Source organism: Aquarana catesbeiana, linkage group LG06 (genome assembly GCF_042186555.1).
Source record: "Aquarana catesbeiana isolate 2022-GZ linkage group LG06, ASM4218655v1, whole genome shotgun sequence".
Lineage (NCBI taxonomy): Eukaryota > Metazoa > Chordata > Amphibia > Anura > Ranidae > Aquarana > Aquarana catesbeiana.
Window position 1 is genome coordinate 56,885,241 of NC_133329.1, and position 13,912 is coordinate 56,899,152.

The 13,912-nt window shown below is 41.5% G+C and overlaps 1 long non-coding RNA gene across 1 annotated transcript; it reads left to right on the forward strand.

The window, feature by feature from the left end:
• Window positions 1-1,366: 1,366 nt before the first annotated feature.
• Window positions 1,367-9,902, forward strand: LOC141148455 (uncharacterized). Its single transcript, XR_012245221.1, has 2 exons — window positions 1,367-3,135; window positions 7,566-9,902. It is a non-coding gene; the product is annotated as an uncharacterized lncRNA (long non-coding RNA).
• The last annotated feature ends 4,010 nt before the right edge of the window (window positions 9,903-13,912 follow it).

Below are 13,912 nucleotides of genomic sequence, written 5' to 3' on the forward strand. Positions count from 1 at the left end.
GCCTCCTTCCAATATCAGCCAGACATACACCCACAAGCCCTCCAGACCAGACTCCAGGTCAAATCCCTTGATTAGTTCCAGAGATTCTTGATAAAATAGGTCCCCCAGCTCTGGCATAGCTGGGACCCCGATAAGGACAGGTAGAAAATCAGCTGTGATGCCTAGAAGGACAGCAGCCCTTCAGGCTGGGAACTTCTCCTCCTGGAAAAGAACAGGGCTGCTCCAGACCCCAGACTATTTATGTACTCCCCAACCATCTAGTAGGCACCCTCCCAGAGGAATTGGTTGAGATAACGTAAATATTCAGGCTGCCAATTTGCCTTTTCCTGCCCACTACATTCTAGAATCCACCAGAAGAAACGGGGAACTAATCAAAACTGCATCCAGTGAAGTCCAGAACAACCCAAAGCAATCACAAACTGCTCCACTGATTGCAGAGGAGCCAAAAACAAAATGTAAACACACAAATGTAACAACCTACCTATCTAAGAGGGTGTTACACTCATTAGGTTTGGGGGGGGCTGCAGAGGATGTATTACTTTTCTTACCCCTGCTTTGCTCAGCTCTGGGGCTCTTCTTCCTCTTGTACTCAGGGCTGGGGGAGGTCCCTCAGAGTCATCACGTACAATAAAGGGCTATTAACCTTGTATTGTACATGAAGGAGGCAGAAGTCCGACCATGGCCAAGAAAGCATTAGAGAGGAGGCTTAGCAGGATTAGTGGGACCTCAGGAGGGACCCTGATGAAGCAAGCAATGGGGTAAGCATTCCATCTTACTCATTCACCCCTACACTACAAGCGTAGATTTTGTCTAGATCCTGGAGTTGAACATTAAATGGGTACCACTTGAGAGCTGAATCAATCCCCTGCATATATCTCATCTATATAACACAACCTCTATTTTACCCCTGCCATTCTCTTGGCAAGTACAAATTACTGTTATTAATATTCCGAGTTTATATTATCTTTAAACGATATCATAGTTATTCAACCATCATCGTAATCTAATAAGAAATAGCCCAGTTTCTACTTTTGTTGTATTTTCCTTAACCAAGAAGCGCCCTGGTTATCATCAAAAATCATTTGGCTGGCCAAAGACCAGAGCACTTTTTGCGATTCGGCACTGCGTCGCTTTAACTGACAATTGCACGGTCGTCGTGCGACGTGGCTCCCAAACAAAATTGGCGTCCTTTCTTTCCCACAAATAGAGCTTTCTTGTGGTGGTATTTGATCACCTCTGCGTTTTTTATTTTTTGCGCGATAAACAAAAAAAGAGCGACAATTTTGAAAAAAAGCATTATTTTTTACTTTTTGCTAAAATAAATATCCCCAAAAAATCTATAAAAAATTTTTTTTTCCTCAGTTTAGGCCGATACGTATTCTTCTACATATTTTTGGTAAAAAAAAAAAAATCGCAATAAGCGTATATTGATTGGTTTGCGCAAAAGTTATAGAGTCTACAAAATAGGGGATAGTTTTATGGCATTTTTATTAATAATTTTTTTTTTTACTGGTAATGGCGGCGATCAGTGATTTTTATCGTGACTGCGACATTGTGGCGGACACGTCGGACAATTTTGACACATTTTTGGGACCATGGGCATTAATACAGCGATTAAAAATGCACTGATTACTGTAAATTGTCACTGGCAGTGAAGGGGTTGTTGTGAATTCATGAAGAAACATATTTTATATTTCCTGGCAGAAACATGAGAGATGCTTAGGCCTCAAACAGCAGATGAACTGTTGCCTTTTTGACCTTTAGGACAAAATGGACGTTCTCATGTTTGAACAAGCCCTTCTCTACTTCTTCAAATATTGAAGACTTTTACAAGCATGTATTCTAAAGGAAACTGTTGGAACAAAGGCTGCCCTCGTCACAAAACAAGGAGATATTTACATAGTATGGGGAATAAACAAAAGCTGCCACAGGACACAAGGTTATATAGACTTTTCTCGCAAGAGATAAGCTAACTTATTGTGTTCGAGTGAAGAACTGTTTAAATAGCTAACACCTTGGCTAACAAAACTCATTGTATGAACTTTTAGGATGGTTTAGACAAACAAGTCATTTCTAAACACCCAGTGAGAACGTTCACGGTCCATCTCAACACGTTAGAGAAAGTTGAATATTGTGCCAGTCAAAAATATTTTAAAGTATCGATAAGGTTATTATAAGTCATTTTAAACTATCTATGACATTGTAGGTCACAGAGACATTATAATGTTGGCGTCTGCGGACCCAACAACTTTGCTATGAAGAAAATGGATATAAAAATGTGATTTTATAAGTAGAAGTATTTTAAGTAATGAATTAGTATTAGGAAAAACATATAATCATGATTATAATCATATAAGATTGTAGCCTACACTTAAGATAAACAAATGTTCAGTGGAGGTACCAGAAGTTATACAGGTATCCATATAGATAATCATTTTTATGTGGTATTGATGAAATATATAACAATGTGTGTATTTCCTAGATAGACCAGTTTTTACAGATTTACATTTATAGAGATACAGTTATATAACCAAGTTATGTAATGATGATTAATCAAACTTATACTGAGTGTATTTTACATTAGACCGAGTACCAGAATATTTAAAGGTATATACTTATCCTTACCATTATACACCTTATGAAAATAGAATGTATTAATTTAAAAGGATGGACTCAAAACACGTGTGAGACACCTGGTGGTTGAAGGTGGTATTATTTGAACTCACTAAATTTCCAGAGGAAGTTAATCATTACGTCTCCTAACCCAATGGGAAGTGAGCCACCTCCTTTTGGGCAGAGCCATTATAATTTTTATGGTCTTATTATCTGAAATGGTAATTAGAGGCAAGGAAGATGGCAGGAAGGGAACAACGAAAGGAGGAAGGGAGCTCAGGGGGAGAGCTCAGGGATCCACCCTGAAGGGGGGACACTGGGAGACAATACACTCCCAGACTGACACTCATGCACCATGCATGAATACATATCTTTACATTCATGAAAATTCCTCAACACCTAATACTTAGAACTCGGAGGTCACAAGAAGTAAATCCTCTTTAGGAGTATCCATTTTGAAACTACGGCAGCCATCTTAACTCTGGTAACCAGCCAATAGGAACTGTAGCCATCTTGGAATGGGTAATTATGTCATGTTGATTTTACCTTGTATGTTCTCTCAAATATTGATATGTTCTCTCAAATATTGATGTATTGAATATTTTACAGTGGATAATCATTCTCCCGAATCAATAACCGCCTTGTAGATTTTTCTCTAAAGATTCAAATTTTTCATTATATTTTTCTTTTTGCATAGTTGCCACATTTATTGACAAAACAAACGTCTAATTTATTTCACAATTTTAACCACTTACTTACCTGCAGCAAAGTAAGGGTTGCACGTGTGAAATACAGACGTTCTGTTTTATTGTCAAGTTCATAAGGTTATTGATTCTACTGAGAAGTTATCATAGTGGTATTAGGTCATAGGGATGGTACACCCATTTTGCAAGTGTTTTTATTGATTTTCAAGACGTTCATGTAACCCAATCGGTATCGTAAATTCATGTGATTATTTGTGTTTGTTTACCAATAAATTTCTATTTCGTATGACCACACGTCTCGTGAATAAGTTTCACAAGCATAGACTGTGTCATATTGATTGATTTTGTATCTTAAAAATATCTTCGTTAAAAAATTACTCAAGGATAATTATTGTGCGGGAAACCTGTCCTTAAAAAGGCACAACTTATTCTGACTGAATATTCACGACATAATGGAGGCACTGCTGAGCTAACGTCGATGTTTTGTACAAGATCAATCATAGTTATAGTGGTGACATAAATAATATTTTGCATGAAATTATTAATTATTAATTAAAAAAATGTTTTTTATTTTATGTCAAAATGTCTGGTCAAAGTGAATTTTATGTTGATGGGGATTATCAAGAGTCAGCCCTTAGTGGTAGTATGAGCACTCAGGAAGAATTGATACAGGTACAGGAAATGTTGGAAATAATTTATAAAATGGAAACGGCGGATCAAGCCGGAAAAAGTTTGTCTAATGAGTCTGATCTAAAAGTATTTGTTAAAGGCCTTAGAAACCACGCCAATAATTTAAAAAAGGGCATGTGGACTGTAGGATGGCAAATCCGTGGACTCACAGACAGATTCCCTGAGGTAAAGGGAATAAAAAGGTGTGATCGCCTTCTTGTGGAATTATGCCTTATCCTGATGTATCTTCATAATGAGTTTAAATATCAAAGTACCCAACAGAGGAATGATATCTTAGATTTTCTAGATAAATTTGAACAATCAGAAAAAGACGCTAAAATAATTATGGACGGACTTCACCAAATAAGTAAAAAGTGGGAACAATTAATAGAGCAGAGGGAGAGTTTTCTGCAGGAAAACGAGTCTCCTGACGAAAATTGCCGAGTAATAGGCAGTGGAAATTTAGGAAGTTGCCGAGTAATAGGCAGTGGAAATTCAGGAAGTTGGCAGGAATCCCTAATTAAGCAATTAGAAAAATTAATAGAACAAATGAAGTTTATGCCCCAGGGTAATACTCAGATACGCATCCCTGAAAGGGACGAGTTTGACAGTACTTCAGAATCTGACTCTGAATCTGATTCTGACTCTGATTCTGAATCTGAAGGTTGGGAGTCAGACGATGAGGAGGAATCAGAAAAAGAATCAATATCCTACCCCAAGCCATCTGTAGAGCAAAGGGGGGTAAAAAGTGAAGCACCACACGAAAGGGGATCTAACCAGTTTTCTTTGGGATCAGAGAAAAAGACAGACACCCCTAACCAAGACACAGCAGAAATAATAAAATTTGTAAATGATGCTATCCCAGTCTTTAGTGACGAGTCTGACAGTACTTCAGAATCTGACTCTGAATCTGATTCTGAATATGAAAGTTGGGAGTCAGACACTGAGGAGGAATCAGAAAAAGAACCAATATCCTACCCCAAGCCATCTGTAGAACAAAGGGGGGTAAAAAGTGAACCACCACATGAAAGGGGATCTAACCAGTTTTCTTTGGGATCAGAGAAAAAGACAGACACCCCTAACTAAGACACCACAGAAATAATAACATTTGTAAATGATGCTATCCCAGTCTTTAGTGACGAGTCTGACAGTACTTCAGAATCTGACTCTGAATCTGATTCTGAATATGAAATTTGGGAGTCAGACAATTAGGAGGAATCAGAAAAAGAACCAATATCCTACCCCAAGCCATCTGTAGAGCAAAGGTGGGTAAAAAGTGAACCACCACATGAAAGAGGATCTAACCAGTTTTCTTTGGGATCAGAGAAAAAGACAGACACCCTAACCAAGACAAAGCAGAAATAATAAAATTTGTAAATGATGCTATCCCAGTCTTTAGTGACGAGTCTGACAGTACTTCAGAATCTGACTCTGAATCTGATTCTGAATATGAAAGTTGGGAGTCAGACACTGAGGAGGAATCAGAAAAAGAACCAATATCCTACCCCAAGCCATCTGTAGAGCAAAGAGGGGTAAAAAGTGAACCACCACATGAAAGGGGATCTAACCAGTTTTCTTTGGGATCAGAGAAAAAGACAGACACCCCTAACCAAGACACAGCAGAAATAATAAAATTTGTAAATGATGCTGTCCCAGTCTTTAAGGAAGAGGGATCCATGTGCGTTATTGACCACATCGAGACCTATGAAAATACCCTATCAGTTTTAGGCCTAGATGATGACCAGTCTAGGATTAATTTCTTGCCGTGGGTATTTGAAACCAAACACCGTAGATTCTGCGAATCTTTAAAAGGTCTGTATGGTGCTTCATAGCAAGAAATTAAACACTGCTGTCATCTAAAATTTGGCCCTTATGAAAATGTTACCGCGGCTACAGCGGCTATACCCAACCTCAGATGTAACAGTAATCAAAGCCCCAACGAAAATCTGGCTGTGCTCAAAAATGCTTCCCACGTAGCAGAAAAGGAGCCAGATCACAACCACCCTGAGTTTAATTCCACATTTTTCGAGGCCCTACCTAACTACATAAAAGTGAGTTTAGCAAAAGATTACAAAGGGGGGTGTTCACCGGAGTCGTTGGTAAAAGAGAGTAACAATTTGTATTCTATCCAACAGACTGGTGAAAACAAAAGGGGGCCTGAACCCTCGAATAAATTTGCGGATGAAATTCATGTATCTCCTAAATCATTACATGTTGAGCTTCAGGAGGAGACATACGCTGACATAGTCAGAGGAGACGTGCCAAAGAGTTTCCCCAGCAGGAGACCAGATACCCCACCAAATAGAAGGGGGGAGCAAAGACCACCTCGGGAGTATCACCCATGGGATCCTGCCCCAAAGTTTGAAAGAAACTATAGGGTGTATCTCCCACGGGTCAGATTTAAACCTAAGGGTAGACACCCTCACCAGTGTAATTGGCCCCCGGGGGCCTACACAGGTAAATAGGGAGCAATCACAGGGTAGGACACCCCAAAATCCCCGGAAAAATAGGGAGCAACTAAGGCCCAGACAACTATCCCAGAATGAAGACAGTGGTTCTGATGGGGATATGTCTGATCAAACTGAGCCAGTAGCCCCTAGAAAGTACAGAAACCGGGTTCCACGACCCAATTCTGATCAACCTGTAAGCAATGCAAAATCCAAAATCGTTCAAATTATGAATATGTTACACGGTTTTATTGCTGTACGGAACGTGAATAGCATTCTTCAAGGGGCAAATCCTGTGGCCAGCCACGGGCCACAGAGCCTTTGAAGCGCCCATGTTAAAATAAATCAGAGGAATGCACTGAATAAAAGATACAGGAGACAGAAGCTCTAACACCATGTTTTTCCCCAGGTCACAGTAATGAGGATCCAGAAATCCCTACCGGGGGATGGTGGTTGTTAGATATTAATTATTCTCCTATTTTTCAGTGGTCACTTCATTCCTCTGACATACACAGGTCGCTCCAAACAGCCTAATTTCAAGAAGTCGCCTAAGACGGTGATTCCAGAGGAAGACCGAATCCTAAAGACATTAATATCAGGAGGCCTAAATGGTTTGATATTTTGGTAAAAGATGAGGAGTCACCCGCATAAGGTAGTTTGATTGCCTCAAACGAATTGTATTGACACCCCAAAGGGGGGAGATTTTATTTGTTTTATTCCTCACAAGTAGAAGGTTGACTATAATGTCAAATATCTTAGTACTGACAATAAGTGTCACATGTCAAACTTAAATGTTTTAATTGTTATTATTCCAGAACCGCTACAAGTAAGCTAAAAAAAAAAAAATGGTTCTGAAGAATGTCAGTCAATCATGTCTGGTATCCACAGCTCTAAAGAAATGTCCTCATGTTAATAAGCCCTGGAGCTTGGTCTCCCATAGCAAATGTTTCATACATTGTCCTGCTATCCAGAGTGTTTAGTTAAAGGACTGATGACACAATGGAAAAAAAAAAAAGGGGCTCTGGGGAAGCCCAGGATACCAGCTTAACACTGAGATCTCAAACACAGATCATGTAAAAAAAAAAAGGAGACTATATATGTCTTTTCTAACGGAATCCATTTTCCCTTACAGGACTAAGATGTCCATGAGCCGGTCAACAGAACCGAGAGTCCAATGTGTGTGAAACATCCAGAGAAGGAACCGTATGGGGGATTCCGGAACACCACTGATGGCCAATCTACACGGACAAACCTACCAGGACGGCCAAGACCCAAAGGTGCCCGAAGTCAACGGATGACGGCCCTGAGATGCACACATCAATCACCAACCCATTTTGTGTTTTCCCTTCAAAGAATTACACCCACATGAAGGTGTCTACACCCTTTAAACATAGATCCACGATCTGGATCCATCTCCCCAACTAGAATTACAAAACTAGAAGGAAGCCATATTTCTTCAATATGTGGCCGGTGGTGAAGTCTTTCAAACGACTCCCGGCATTTGAACACTTCACAAGGGGGGATTTGTTGTGAATTCATGAAGACACATATTTTATATTTCCTGGCAGAAACATGAGAGATGCTTAGGCCTCAAAAAGCAGATGAACTGTTGCCTTTTTGACCTTTAGGACAAAATGGACGTTGTCATGTTTGAACAAGCCCTTCTCTACTTCAAATATTGAAGACTTTTACAAGCATGTATTGTAAAGGAAACTGTTGGAACAAAGGCTGCCCTCGTCACAAAACAAGGAGATATTTACATAGTATGGGGAATAAACAAAAGCTGCCACAGGACACAAGGTTATATAGACTTTTCTCACATAGAGATAACCTAACTTATTGTGTTCGAGTGAAGAACTGTTTAAATAGCTAACACCTTGGCTAACAAAGCTCATTGTATGAACTTTTAGGATGGTTTAGACAAACAAGTCATTTCTAAACACCCAGTGAGAATGTTCACGGTCCATCTCGACATGTTAGAGAAAGTTGAATATTGTGCCAGTCAAAAATATTTTAAAGTATCGATAAGGTTATTATAAGTCATTTTAAACTATCTATGACATTGTAGGTCACAGAGACATTATAATGTTGGCGTCTGCGGACCCAACAACTTTGCTATGAAGAAAATGGATATAAAAATGTGATTTTATAAGTAGAAGTATTTTAAGTAACGAATTAGTATTAGGAAAAACATATAATCATGATTATAATCATATAAGATTGTAGCCTACACTTAAGATAAACAAATGTTCAGTGGAGATACCAGAAGTTATACAGGTATCCATATAGATAATCATTTTTAAGTGGTATTGAGGAAATATATAACAATGTGTGTATTTCCTAGATAGACCAGTTTTTACAGATATACATTTATAGAGATACAGTTATATAACCAAGTTATGTAATGATGATTAATCAAACTTATACTGAGTGTATTTTACATTAGACCGAGTACCAGAATATTTAAAGGTATATACTTATCCTTACCATTATACACCTTATGAAAATAGAATGTATTAATTTAAAAGGATGGACTCAAAACACGTGTGAGACACCTGGTGGTTGAAGGTGGTATTATTTGAACTCACTAAATTTCCAGAGGAAGTTAATCATTACGTCTCCTAACCCAATGGGAAGTGAGCCACCTCCTTTTGGGCAGAGCCATTATAATTTTTATGGTCTTATTATCTGAAATGGTAATTAGAGGCAAGGAAGATGGCAGAAAGGGAACAACAAAAGGAGGAAGCGAGCTAAGGGGGAGAGCTCAGGGATCCACCCTGAAGGGGGGACACTGGGAGACACACACACTCCCAGACTGACACTCATGCACCATGCATGAATACATATCTTTACATTCATGAAAATTCCTCAACACCTAATACTTAGAACTCGGAGGTCACAAGAAGTAAATCCTCTTTAGGAGTACCCATTTTGAAACTACGGCAGCCATCTTAACTCTGGTAACCAGCCAATAGGAACTGTAGCCATCTTGGAATGGGTAGTTATGTCATGTTGATTTTACCTTGTATGTTCTCTCAAATATTGATATGTTCTCTCAAATATTGATGTATTGAATATTTTACAGTGGATAATCATTCTCCCGAATCAATAACCGCCTTGTAGATTTTTCTCTAAAGATTCAAATTTTTCATTATATTTTTCTTTTTGCATAGTTGCCACATTTATTGACAAAACAAACGTCTAATTTATTTCACAATTTTAACCACTTACTTACCTGCAGCAAAGTAAGGGTTGCACGTGTGAAATACAGACGTTCTGTTTTATTGTCAAGTTCATAAGGTTATTGATTCTACTGAGAAGTTATCATGGTGGTATTAGGTCATGGGGACGGTACGCCCATTTTGCAAGTGTTTTTATTGATTTTCAAGACGTTCATGTAACCCAATCGGTATCGTAAATTCATGTGATTATTTGTGTTTGTTTACCAATAAATTTCTATTTCGTATGACCACACGTCTCCGTGAACAAGTTTCACAAGCATAGACTGTGTCATATTGATTGATTTTGTATCTTAAAAATATCTTCGTTAAAAATTACTCAAGGATAATTATTGTGTGGGAAACCTGTCCTTAAAAAGGCACAACTTATTCTGACTGAATATTCATGACAGGGTTAACACTAGGGGGCAGTGAAGAGGTTAATGTGTGTCCTAGTACGAGTTCTAACTAAAGGGGGATGGGGACTGTGCAGGGAAACTAACAGATCGCTATTCATACTGTGTATGAGCAGACAATCTGTCAGTTCTCTGCTCAGAGAACCGGAAACTGTGTTTACACACACAGTTCCGGGTTCTCCGTGTGCCCCCCGCGATTGCGGGAGCCTGGTGGTGATCGAGACCGCCGGGCACTCGCATCGGCTCGGGAAGCGAGCGGGTGGCGTGTGTCGGCATGTGGTTAAGAGAGAGTTTTTATATTTTTCAATGGATAAAGGAATGTCATTTAATAAAAAAAAATTCTGGGTTTTCTTCTAGAGACATTTCTGTAATTATTTTGACTGTTTCAGAAACCATCGTCCAGAACTCTTTTAGCCCTGGACATTCCCAGAATATATGTAATATAGTGCCCTCAGACTTCTGGTATCGGCAACAAACATTTGATACCTGTGGGAATATCCGATACAGTGCTGCCGGTGTTCTGTACCATCTGGTAAGGATTTTATACCCTCCTTCTTGGTACCTACTTGCCTATACTCTGCACTCCTCTCCTGTATATACTACCCACCGCCATACACTCCGCACTCCTCTCCTGTATATACTACCAGCCGCCATATACTCTGCACTCCTCTCCTGTATATACTACCCACCGCCATACACTCCGCACTCCTCTCCTATATATACTACCAGCCGCCATATACTCTGCACTCCTCTCCTGTATATACTACCCACCGCCATACACTCCGCACTCCTCTCCTGTATATACTACCCACCGCCATACACTCCGCACTCCTCTCCTCTATATACTACCTGCCGCCATAGACTCTGCACTCCTCTCCTGTATATACTACCTGCCGCCATAGACTCTGCACTCCTCTCCTGTATATACTACCCACCGCCATACACTCAGCACTCCTCTCCTGCACATAATACCCACATCCATACAGTCCGCACTCTTTTCCTGCACATACTACATTCCGCCATATACGCCACACTCCTCTCCTGTACATACTACCCACCGCCATACACTCCGCACTCCTCTCCTGTACCATCTACCCATCGCCATACACTCCGCACTCCTCTCCTGTACCATCTACCCACCGCCATACACTCTGCACTCCTCTCCTGTACCATCTACCCATCGCCATACACTCCGCACTCCTCTCCTGTACCATCTACCCACCGCCATACACTCCGCACTCCTCTCCTGTATATACTACCAGCCGCCATATACTCTGCACTCCTCTCCTGTATATACTACCCACCGCCATACACTCCGCACTCCTCTCCTGTATATACTACCCACCGCCATATACTCTGCACTCCTCTCCTGTATATACTACCCACCGCCATACACTCCGCACTCCTCTCCTGTATATACTACCAGCCGCCATATACTCTGCACTCCTCTCCTGTATATACTACCCACTGCCATACACTCCGCACTCCTCTCCTGTATATACTACCAGCCGCCATATACTCTGCACTCCTCTCCTGTATATACTACCCACCGCCATACACTCCGCACTCCTCTCCTGTATATACTACCCACTGCCATACACTCCGCACTCCTCTCCTGTATATACTACCTGCCGCCATAGACTCTGCACTCCTCTCCTGTATATACTACCCACCGCCATACACTCAGCACTCCTCTCCTGCACATAATACCCACCTCCATACAGTCCACACTCTTTTCCTGCACATACTACATTCCGCCATATACGCCACACTCCTCTCCTGTACATACTACCCACCACCATACACTCCGCACTCCTCTCCTGTATATACTACCCGCCGCCATACACTCAGCACTCCTCTCCTGCACATAATACCCACCTCCATACAGTCCGTACTCTTTTCCTGCACATACTACACTCCGCCATACACGCCACACTCCTCTCCTGTACATACTACCCACTGCCATACACTAAGCACTCCTCTCCTGCACATAATTCCCCCGCAAAACACTCCGCATGCCTCTCCCTGCACATACTACCCACTGCACTCCTCTTCTGTATATACTACCCACCTCCATACAGTCCGCATTCCTCTCCCTGCACATACCACAAACCGCTATACACTCCACACTCCTCTCCTGTATATACTACCCACCTCCATATACTCTGCACTCCTTTCCCCACACATACTACCCACCGCCATACACTCTGCACTCCTCTCCTGTATATACTACCTACCGCCATACAGACCACACTCTTTTTCTGCACATACTACCCACTGCCATACACTCCACACTCCTCTCCTGCACATACTACCCACCGCCATACACTCCGCACTCCTCTCCTGTACCATCTACCCACCGCCATACACTCCGCACGCCTCTCCCTGCACATACTACCCACCGCCATACACTCCGCACTCCTCTCCTGTATATACTACCAGCCGCCATATACTCTGCACTCCTCTCCTGTATATACTACCTACCGCCATACACTCCACACTCCTCTCCTGTATATACTACCCACCGCCATACACTCTGTACTCCTCTCCTGCACATACTACCCACCGCTATACACTCTGCACTCCTCTCCTGTGTATACTACCCGCCGCCATATACTCTGCACTCCTCTCCTGCACATACTACTCACCGCCATACACTCCGCACTCCTCTCCTGTATATACTACCCGCCGCCATACACTCAGCACTCCTCTCCTGCACATAATACCCACCTCCATACAGTCCGTACTCTTTTCCTGCACATACTACACTCCGCCATACACGCCACACTCCTCTCCTGTACATACTACCCACTGCCATACACTCAGCACTCCTCTCCTGCACATAATCCCCCCGCAAAACACTCCGCATGCCTCTCCCTGCACATACTACCCACTGCACTCCTCTTCTGTATATACTACCCACCTCCATACAGTCCACATTCCTCTCCCTGCACATACCACGAACCGCTATACACTCCACACTCCTCTCCTGTATATACTACCCACCTCCATATACTCTGCACTCCTTTCCCCACACATACTACCCACCGCCATACACTCTGCACTCCTCTCCTGTATATACTACCTACCGCCATACAGACCACACTCTTTTTCTGCACATACTACCCACTGCCATAAACTCCACACTCCTCTCCTTCACATACTACCCAACGCCATACAGTCCGCACTCCTCTCCTGCACATATTACCCACCCTGGCCAACCTGTACATGGGTTGGTGGGTAGCGGTCCCTCATCTTTGGGGTGGAGAACCCTTTAGACCTCGTATTGCACTGTATTTGAGATACATTGATGACCTCCTGAAGGTGGTCACCAATGGCAGAGACTTGCTTGACCCTCTTTTGAGTTACCTTAATGACAATAATAAAAACCTGTCATTTACAGGGGTGGCGAACCCTAGGGAGATGTATTATCTAGATGTTTGCCTTACAGGCGAAGGATTGGAAGTGAGCACTACTTTAAATAGGAAACCTTTATCTGGGAATACGCTACTTTCAGCCCAGTCAGGACATCCCAAACATACTATCAAAGGTATCCCCGTAGGACAATTCTTGCGCTTAAAACGGATTTGTAGTAATGATTTACAATTTGATAAAGAGTCTAGTGCTCTGTATAAGCGCTTTTTAGACAGGGGTTACCCAAGTTGGATGCTTAATAGAGCCCTCAATATTCCTAAAAATAAGGGGGGGGGGTTATTAAATTTCAACGTGATCAAGAAAATGGATCCATATAAAAATAAATTAACTCTGGCCATTCCTCTTAGTAATGAATTTAGTGAGGTTTGTGCTATCAAATGTAAATATCTGCCAATTCTTTATATGGATAA